General features: G+C 31.4%; 1 pseudogene; it reads left to right on the plus strand.

Annotated features, from left to right (window-relative positions):
* The first annotated feature begins 9423 nt into the window (after positions 1-9423).
* On the plus strand, positions 9424-10083 carry LOC149220133 (thioredoxin reductase 2 pseudogene; annotated as a pseudogene).
* The last annotated feature ends 1418 nt before the right edge of the window (positions 10084-11501 follow it).

Here is an 11501-nt window from a genome sequence, read left to right on the forward strand (position 1 = left end):
AGTGGGTTTCTATGGGGCACAATAATAACAATATGAAGACTAAATGGGCACAACAATATAATAAGGGGCTTGTACTAATAACAATAAGGGGTTACACTAGTAGTATAGGTACCTAACGTGCCCCTCTCCTTCAAAAAGTGTTGTCCTCAATGCTTGAGTAGTTCTTGATGTTTCTATATAAATTCTTGTCCTCCCATGTGGAATCTTCAGCGGGTATGTTCTTCCACTTGATGAGATACTTTGAAATTGATCTATTTCGTAGCTTTCGATTTCTCATTTTTGTGACTGCTTTAGGTTCCAATATGATTTTTCCTTCCTTGTCAAGTTCTCGCAATACTGTTTGAACTGGGATCTTCTGCGACTTTTGAATGAGTTCCCACTCCTTTGGGCATATGGATATATGTAAGGCTTCATGTTTGCGGGAACACTTCATGGAATCAAATGAATAGCATGATCATGATCATGAATAGGTGGGAGGTCTTTGGGAGTCTCAAATACCATGGAATGATTGTCCAAAACATTTCAGAGGTCTAGAGAAATACATGGTTTTGATGTGGGATCCTCTAGTGAACATAATTGTGAAATTACACCTCGTTGTTCTTTATTTGGAAGCTCTGTCATGCTGTTAGAGATGATTATCTTTCCAGGTTTTCCTTTGATACCCCTCAATTCAACTTCCTTCCCTTCCAAAAAAAAATTCAAGAAAAGTTCTTGAAAATTAAAAGCTATCATACCCAAAGATTGTAGCCATTGGACTCCTAGTAAAACATCAGCACGACCCATTGGAATTGAAAGCATTGGGCTATTGAATACATATTCTCCCATGGATAGCTTGATATTATGGCACTTTCTAGAGCAATTTATGGTTCCTCCACTTGCAACCATCACTTGACACTCCGGTGCGGGATATAGGAAGCAATTCAATTCCTTGGCTATCTTACAATCAATAAAATTATGGGTACTACCCTAATCAACCAACAATCTTACCTTTTTCTTCTTGATATGTCCTTCTATCTTGATAGTTTAAGGAGTGGTAATATTTTCCAATGCATTACAACGTATGGTCGGCTTGATTTCTTGAGACTCGATGTGAACTTTCAATTCTTGAACATTTTTCTTCATGATATGTCCTTCTATATTGATAGTTTGAGGAGTGGTAATTCCATCCAATGCATTACAAGATATGGTTGGATTCATTTCTTCTTTCTCGATGTGATATTTCACTTCTTGAAGGTTTTTCTTATTGATATGTCCTTCTATCTTGAGAGTTTTAGGAGTGGTAATTATTTCCAATGCTTTACAAGATATGGTCGGATTCATTTCTTCTTTCTTTGGGGTTGGTTCCTGGTGTATATAGTCTTCTTTTGATGTTTCTTGATCCTTTTCTTCTTCCTCTCCACAATCAATGTAAAATAATTTCTTCTCAACAAACTTATGACCTTTAATGTATTTGCTATCACAATTGTAACAAAGCCCTTTTTCTCTTTTTTCTTCCAATTGTTGTGGTGTAACCCTTGTAGGTTTTGGAAGGCTAGGAGAATCAACACTTCCATCTTTATAGTTGTGAGGGGTAGACTTCCTTGCTACCATAATTTTTCTTTCCAATTTGTAACAAAGCCCTTTTTCTCTTTTTTCTTCTAATTGTTGTGGTGTTGCTCTAAAGAAGGTGTTGCTCTTTGTATCCTCATAATGTGCTATCATTTCCTTTGTGAAAATTGACCACGTAACAAGTTTTTTATGAGAACAAAGCCCTTTATAAAATAAAAATTGATCTGGTTCTAAATATGAAGATGCAATACATACCTTTTCTAACAGTGGTAGACCTTGTAGATCAAAATATTGCTCCATCTATAGTATCCAATTTACTGGATCCTTTCCATCAAAATTCCTCATATCACCTTTTCTTGATTTCTGGAGCTCTATCTTGAAATGACTGTAACTATGTACTTTCAGATCTCAAAGTTCTAAAATTGTCTCCTACAGTAGCCATTTGAGTCCTCTTTCTAACCCCGCAAGTTTGATCAGAATTTTATTCTCTAAGAAAGAGTTATGCCCAATCTCCTAAGATGACCTGATTATATAATGTTTCAATAGAGCGAAATTGTATGACGTGCCACGTGTCATTGTTTCGACCTCTGGATCTGAAAACTATGTACTAAAAAGCAAAATCTGTCCTCTTTCTGTAACTTTTTACAAATTTCAATTTGTTGCTAAGAGAGAAAATTATGATGATTTTCCCAAGGTCACCTGTTTAAGATGTAATTCAGGATTTTGCAAAAACCCTAACTTCCTCAGATCATATATCTGAAAATATAGTGATAAAAGATATGAAATTCGGACCCGAGGTTTAGATCTATTTCTTCTCAAATGGGTTTTTGTTTTAGCTTCTAAAACTTCGTAGCGAAAATGTTATGGCAAAAATTCCATGATGACCTGTTTTAGATGAAGTTTTGGAGCTTGCAAAAACTATAACTTCCTCTGATCATATCTCCAAAAATATAGTGAGGAAAGCTCTAAACATCAGAACCAAGGTTCAGCGAGATTTCGTCTCAAATGGGTTTTATTTTTAGCTTCCAAAATGTTGCAAAACAAAAGTTATGGCGAAAATTCCATGATGACTTGTTTGGAGCAGCAAAAACCATAAAATCCAAAGCTCTGATACCAAATGTTATGAAACTAGCTCACAAAAAGATAGATGAATTCCTTAGAAATAATCCTTTTCGAGGGGGCAACCTCCTTTACATTACACAAATGAACAATTCTTGGATGATACAAATGACAAGACCTCCTTTCTATATATAGGAGTCTAAGGGGTCATAATATAATCAGAGCCGACATAACAATAATAATGTAAGGGCACAATAATAACAATAGTGGGCTTCTATTGAGCACAATAATAAGAATATGGGGACTAAATGGGCACAACAATATAATAAGCGGATTGTACTAATAACAATAAGGGGTTACAATAGTAGTATAGGGACCTAACAGAAGGTAGTTTGTGCCCACCCCATATATTATGTTTAATGTTACGGTGTTGGTTTGGAGGGCTTGGCGGGATGATGGTTGCCGAACCACATTTAATGTAATTTGTTAAGTCGTTGCAGTTGGGTTGGCGGGGGTCATGGCCTGTTGGCCCTTTTAATAGAATTTTTTTTATGTAATAGTTTGGGGTGCGACGGCGGTGGCACCATTTTTTTGACATATTTTTTTATTTTAAAAACGAATAGTCATTTTTTAAAAATCAAAAAAATGACCGAAGGGGACAAATTAAACAAGCCACAAATTTTCCTGGAATCTAACCCAGGTTGGCCAGAATCCGGTGGCCGAATTTTGTCCAAATTGCTACCTCCTTAAGCCTGCCCCATCGACAAAAGTCAACCAAACTTTGACTAGCTCATTCTCCCTCATACTAGCTCGGATTGATGAAGCGTTCACACCATCGTGATTGGGATGACGAGATCTACGCTTTGGTCCTGGTTCAGAAGCATTCTGATCATTTTGATTTTTGAGCTTCCATGAACCCTCTTTGTCCTGTGTGTGTCTCGGGAGCCACCTGGATCATCAAATGTTGTGATAAAAAAGCGACTAGAGCATAGTTGGATGTCTCGATTGATGTATATCCTTTGTCCTAGGAAAGAGACCATTAAATATGCAAATGACTACTCTTGAATGGTACTCCTAATAGAGCTCATTGACCTTTGGTAGATTTAATGTCAATGTAGACAGCTCGTTCATTTATTCCACAATATAAAGACCAGAGATATTTGGGGGAGATTTGGTTTTTTTGTGTGGATCCGATCTTCCTTTAACCGCATTCTTGAAAGAAGATGGACCTTTGGAGCTAGATCTAGGACATCCTCCAAATAATCTAATATTAAGGATGATAGTTGAGTCTCGTTCAATTCCAATTCCTTTAACTGGATGTTTTCTTGTAAATATTTCCCGTAACTGGATGTGTTCTTCTGGTTGAGAGTTTGGATTTGATCTCCAACCCATACTCTCATTGGATTTGATTTCCCATTTAGAGATTTAACCAAAATTTGGATAAAACCTTCCACAACAGATTTGCGTTCCAGTCATCGGGCCCCCCCTTCACTTTTAATGCCATTTTCCAATTCGAAATATGTGAAGGGATCCTTAAGGGCTTACACACATCAAATGGATAAACCATCTCTTTGCCCAATGTGGGAGCAGCACCCTGATCTGCATAAAGAAAAGGTCTTGTATGCCATGGTAGAGAGATAGGCCTCGCATCCCAAACCTCGAATAATATAGTGGAGAGGAAAAACACCACTACTCCCGGCCTTGGAAATTTATCATGCCTTCGGATCAAATATACCAAAAGAAACTTAGGAGCGTCATCTATCTGTGACTTCTCCAAGCTAACTCTCTGATTTTTAAGGCGATGGATCAGATCTTCGTGAGGAGACAGTAACAAAAATTGTTTGAGTTTAGGTAGACATAGATCTTATAGTGTGATAGCAAGTACCTCCTTCACTGTGACCCAATCGAGACCCTCTCTCCGATGATTAATCCTCACAGCAGTGGTGCCTTCTCGATAGCGACACGACATCCATAAATCGTGCGTGGAGACTTCAGATATTACCAAAATCAACCAATGGTAATTTTGTTGTCCATGGTTGCATCGTTTAACTTGCAATAGGGACAAAACGATGCACGGCGGGGATGACACGACTGATAGCAAAAGGTTAAAAAAAAAACCTCTGCACAAAGTTGGAATTATTGATGTTTTATAATATTTTTAATTATTTTACAAATACTTTAAACACTTTATATTACATTATACAAATATATTTCATTAGAATAATTAATATATATTTTTTTAATAATAAATAATTAAACTAATCAAAATATACATATTAACATCATCGATCCAATTACTAAAATTAGCCCAAAAGAATTTTGAAAATACTCATTGCCATTAATTACAACAATAAATTAAATATTATTATCATGCTCTCTAAGTGTTGCACCGATCACATGCGTTTTGTTATTACCGTATTCGACCTTGGCCCTGCCATATTTTTGTGCATTCATTCACTCCGTGTTACTGCATTCACATTTTCATCGCTAAAAACATTGGTATTTGGTCAACGTACAACCTGTTCTACTCATTCACGGAAACTTGTTCTATTCATTCACTCCGTGTTGCTACATTCACATTTTCAACACCAAAAACATTGGTATTTTGGTGATGATTGGTATTTTGGTGATGTTTGCCATGTTTGCATATTTTGTATGTTAAATGTTGCATATTTTATACAGAATTTATGTAAAACAGTATTTTATTGGGAAATTATGTTACTGATCATTTTTTATTTTTGCCTGTAGAGTGACATGTTTCATTAAAGGATAATAAGATTATAAAATATATATCAAATAAAATAAAATTGTTGATATCATAATTTTAATCAAAATAATAAGAAATAAAATATTATAATGTTTAGAAGATTATATATATTCATGGTCGAGAATTGATCATCTAGATAGCTAAATATTATAGCATGAAGCATTATTGAAAGATCATTTTAGAAAATGACTATATTGGAGTCAAAGAAATAGAAGAATAAGAATTTAGAGTAAAGAATGAAATTGAATTATATAAATAATAAATTAATAGCTTTGTAATCTTATATTTGATAGATATTTCAATTTCAAGTAGAAGGAATGAAGGATATAAAAATAGTCATGTTTTAGTAGAGCACACTCACATACTAAATATGAGGTAATGTAAGTTGATAATGTCAAGGTGAAATTAGCCAACAACTTTCTTATAGTTTTCCTTCTTGTAATAACATAGTCTTATTTGGAAACCTTGTTGGTGGATACTTTATTATTATGCATTTTTCCTTTTCATATATCTTGTTTTATACATAGAAGCATATCATGGAAAATATACCCACCATATTGTAAACCTAACTCGTTGCTACAACTTTATGCATTCACTAGTATTATGTTCCCTTTGAGATTCATTCTAGGAATGTTTAAAATGCAATAAAAGGTCATTGCAACTCAACTCACATGTTTTGACTTCCATTATATAAACCACATGATATACATAGTACAAATGTATTGCGTTGTAATTTAGGAGTCAAAAAGAGGGTGATCTGTATAATTTAGAGTATGAATCTAATTGTCAAGAGAAATATTAATTGGAGTATTTTTTAAAATGCAATCCAAATAAAGAGGGCCTTGAAAACATGATATCACATTTACTCCCCCTTCATTTTAAGACCATCCTTATTGTCTCTTTCTTTCCATCCATAAGACTATTTCTTCATGTCGCTATTCTTCAACTACATCCACCATGGCATCCTCTTCATTTCAGATATGCACATGATGGTTGTCTAGATAGCAATGTCCCTCATTTTCTTTTACTACCTTGAGATTCTTCAATGTTTCAATAGTTTAATATATAAATAGGACAATTATTATAGCTACAATAATCATTATTATTGCATTAGCAAGAATTTCAAAAGTAAAACACATATATTTAATGTCTTTTTGGCACCAACTAAAATGTATTATAATTATCTTACATAAATTCATTCAAGCCATATCTTTAATGTCTAATGACTGTTTGAAAATCAAACTTCCCCTTCTCTTATAAACAATCCATAAAAAGATTTTTCTTTTTAAAATTTATTAGAAAAAAATACATACATATATCAATGCAATTAGTCCTATCAAAAATTTTAAATTAAAAATTCTTATTATAATTTTTCTTATTCTTATTTTTCTTTTCTAAGAAACTATTTTTCAAACAAATAGATATTTTAGTCTCAATTTATTTTATCATAATTATTTCAATTTTATATTAATTAAATTAAATTAATGAAAAATAATATTTTTATATATTAATATGGTATATGTACAATATTTATTGCAATAATGTGACCACCTCAGAGGTTTTTTAACCAACTGGAAGGTATTTTATCTATTATGCTTCTGATTCAAGTTGATGTTATTTTTAGGCATGAAGGTGGCTTGATTCGACGATAAAACGGGTAACATGCTTTTCATAATGAAAGATGTTATATCCTTAAATTAATTATTATAATGATGTTTGATTGTTCGGTTATATTATTTTAGAGTTATTTTATTACTAAAATTAAGAAATATATATCAAAATGGTTTATTAAATAAATAAATTATTAATTCATTGTATAGAATTTGATATTATTTATTGTTTTAGTATTTATACAATAGGTTTATTTTAAAATAAGTTTTTAGAAATTTAATTAAATTGTTAAACTCATGATATAGATTTAAAATTTAAATAATATTTATGAAATACTAAATTAGATAAAAAAAAAATTTATGTCAAAACTAATTATATCTTTTATTTATTTTTAAAACTTTATAAAATTATATATATATATGAATGTAAAAATAATTTATAAATTGTCATCATATGTTATTTATAATTTAAAAATTTCTATAAAATACAAATATTATTTATATCTTAAAAATTTTCATTAATATCTATATTTGAAAAAATTATTATAACAAATACTATTTATATATTAAAAATTTCCATAAATATCTATAATTAAAAATCTCCAGAGTTAAAAAAATTATAATGTTTTTACTGCTTATCCTAAATCGAGATCTCCATATAAAAACGAAAGAGATATGAATCAATTGAAATCTAAGTATCGAAACCAAAAAGTGATAAATGAATGGATGTGTCCATATGAAAACCATGGTTATATTTAGTTGACAACAATTGATAGCACGTGCTACTACCCTGAGATTCTTCAATGTTTCAATAGGAAAATTATTATAGTTATAATAATCATTATTATGGCATTAGTAAAAATTTCAAAAGTAAAACATATATATTTAATGTCTTTTTGGCACCAACTAAAATGTATTATAATTATAATAAATTCATTCAAGTCATATATTTACTATTTAAATGAGTGTTTGAAAATCAAACTTCCCTTTTTGTTATAAACAGTCGAAAGACTTTTCGCATTAAAATTTATTAGAAAAAAATAAATACATATATCAATGCAATTAGTCCTATCAAAAATTTTAAATTAGAAACTCTTATTATAATTTTTTTTTTCTTATTTTTATTTTCTACGAAACTATTTTTCAAACAAATAGATATTTTACTCTCAATTTATTTTATCATAATTATTTCAATTTTATATTAATTAAATTAAATTAATGAAATATAATATTTTTATATATTAATATGTTATATGTACAATATTTATTGCAATAATGTCCCCACCTCGATCAGAGGTTTTTTAACCAATTGGAAGGTATTTTATCTATTATGCTTTTGAGTAAGGTATTTTATCTATTATGCTTTCAAGTTGATGTTATTTTTACGCATGAAGGTGACTTGATTGGGGAGATAAAATGGGTAACATGCTTTTCATAATGAAAGATGTTATATCTTTAAATTAATTATTATAATGATGTCTGATTGTTTGGTTATATTATTTTAAAGTGATAATATGTTCTTATATTATTTTATTACTAAAATTAAGAAATATATATCAAAACGGTTTATTAAATAAATAAATTATTAATTTATGGTATAGAGTTTGATATTATTTATTGTTTTAGTATTTATATAATAGGTTTATTTTAAAATAAGTTTTTAGAAATTTAATTATGTTGCTAAACTGATGAATAAATTATTAATTTATTTTATAGAATTTGATATTATTTATTGTTTTAGTATTTATATAATAGGTTTATTTTAAAATAACTTTTTAGAAATTTAATTAAATTGTTAAATTGATGAATAAATTATTAATTTATGGTATAGAATTTGATATTATTTATTGTTTGAGTATTTATATAATAGGTTTATTTTAAAATAAGTTTTTAGAAATTTAATTAAATATTATTTATATCTTAGAAATTTCCATGAAAAGCAAAGAGATATTTCCCTAGCATGTCAGAGGGCATTTATAATGCTATAGAGGTGGCAATAGGAATTGCGCTTATTCACTCGGTACTACTACATTCACATTTCCTTTACTAAAAACATTGATATCACATTTAAAAGTTTGAATGCTTACATTTAACTAAGTTGCTCTTTCTGCCCACACATTCACTGGGTGTTACCGCATTCACGTTTTCATCGATAAAAACATTGGCATTTTGGTGATGCATCCATTTCACCCTTAAAAGTTTGAATAGTTATATTTAATTACAAATTGTTATATTTTGGATGTGTTAAAATAAGTTAATTATTTTTGCTAGAGGGGTGTGTTAAAGTTAGAGAGTGAATTAACATAGTGTTTAGTCAAGTTGAAATAATTTATGATTAAATTTATGATATGTGATTGTATGTCAAGATATTTTAGCAAGTTATTAGTTAGAAAAGATTAGATTATTCACAGGCTGGATGCATTCAGGCCGAGCAACATCATGCAGAAGGGGGCGCTGGATAACCCCAAGATCGAGGTCATATGGAATACGAAAGTCCTCAAGGCTTTTGGGAACGAGAGAGGCTTTCTCAATGGGCTCAATTTGCGAAACACAGTGAGCAATGAGGAGTCGGTGTTGTTCTTTGCAATTGGGCATGAACCAGCCACCAAGTTTTTGGAGGGACAGCTGGAGTTGGAGTCAGACGGTTACATTAAGACAAAACCTAGGACGACCCAAACGAGTATTGGGGGGTTTTCACCGCCAGAGATGTCCAGGACACTAAATGGCGCCAAGCCATCACTGTTGCCGGTACAGGTATGTACTATGTATATGTCTGCAATGCGATCTGGTGTGTTCTATCTGTTGTATTAATTTTAGGGGACTTTTTTTTATTTCAAAATAGCCGCAGGTCAGGTTTCGGCATGGCTGCTGTTTAGTGGAGACAATTGTGTTTTATTTCATCCTGGATTTTTGATAATGTCCCATTTATCAAAGTTGTAATTTTCTAACGTATTTTGAATTTCGATTTACTGTGCAGGGTGTATGTCAGCACTGGAAGTTGAGCACTTTTTACAAGAAATAGCAGCAGAGGAGGAGGACTCACAGAGAGATAGCGGCACAGGAGGATACGGAGAGTTCCCGGCCTGTTTGAGTATGTGAGAGAAGCGTTTTAAATAAACGTTTTAAATAAGCGTTTAAAATAAATTTTGAAAGAATTCTTAGTGGCTGATGCATTTTTAAGGATGTAAACTGAATTGAATAATTTAACACTATGATCATGCTTTGATGTTTTAAAAAATAAATTATATTAAAACTATGAAAGAATTATCCACACCTATGCATTTTTAAAAATGTAAATTGAATTAAATTATTTAACACTTCATTATTTGAAGTTTTAAAAAAAAAATTATATCAAAATTTTGAAATTAAATGTGAATGCTGAAACACATTTTTATTTAAGTGTATGTATACCTTATATATATATATATATATATATAATATTATTTAATTTTTTTTCTAATTTTTTTTCTCTTTATATAACATTTTACTATTTTATGGCCCTGGAGTATGTATTGAAATTCTTTATGTTTGGCTAAGAGTTGGCCTTTCTCGGATGTAAGGAAATACGTCAACAACCCAAAACCCAGAGTCATGTCACAAGAGTGAAAGCCTACCCCCTTATGGTTCACTAGCAGGTTATTGCAAGTGGCGTCGTTTTCCTTGAATAATAATGATGAGACAACCTGCATTCAAATGGAAACTAGAGATGGCCATTGAGTTATGATAGATTTTATCACCTGCGAAAAAAATGTCTTTATATTTCCTAAGAATATAACATGTTACTTCGAACAAAATAATAATGCAAGCAATGACATATTCTTTCGTTGATACATCTTAAAGTAAAAACCCTCATAACTTTCAAATACAATATTGTCGAATAAAGAGTCTTCAATGATCTTAAGTCTTGGATAATGGTCGCAAACTAGTGTCCTTTTTCTTTCTCCTGATTGATTAGCTTGCAAGTTCAAGTGCAAGAGTGTCTTTGAGCATGCTTCTCTCCTCCTTCTCCATCATCTCTCCATGACATGATAGGGTACCTATTCCTGCAATTCAATCATGATGAGACGACATCAATTCGAAAATTCCTAGCTTAAGATGATGCTTTTTGATCCATAAATTGTGCGTGGAACGAGTGATAGGCTGGGAAGAGGAGCTCAATTATTGCGTAGTTGCGCAGTTTAGGCAGGTGAGGGGAAGCCTTGATTCTTGAGATTGCGCAATGCATAGTTCAGGCAAGGATGAGGAACAATATTGTGCAGTTTCTAGAGCCAGTTGGACATGTTGAAGGGATGGACCTTGGGAAAGCATATACAAAAGCTACACATATACGAAATATATGCATATATCAAATTTGCGCATATACAGAAGTTGCGCATATACAAAAGATACGCTTATACATGAGAGGTGTGAATGTATGGAAGATATGTGCATATATGGAAGTTGTGCATGTATGAGTATATGTGTATCTTTTGTATATGTGCATATATCTTTTGTCGTATGCCTTGGTTAAGTTGGGA

This window comes from Pinus tabuliformis, chromosome Q, assembly GCF_031772625.1.
Source record: "Pinus tabuliformis cultivar Carrire ecotype Pingquan chromosome Q, CPIR1, whole genome shotgun sequence".
Classification (NCBI taxonomy): Eukaryota; Viridiplantae; Streptophyta; class Pinopsida; order Pinales; family Pinaceae; genus Pinus; species Pinus tabuliformis.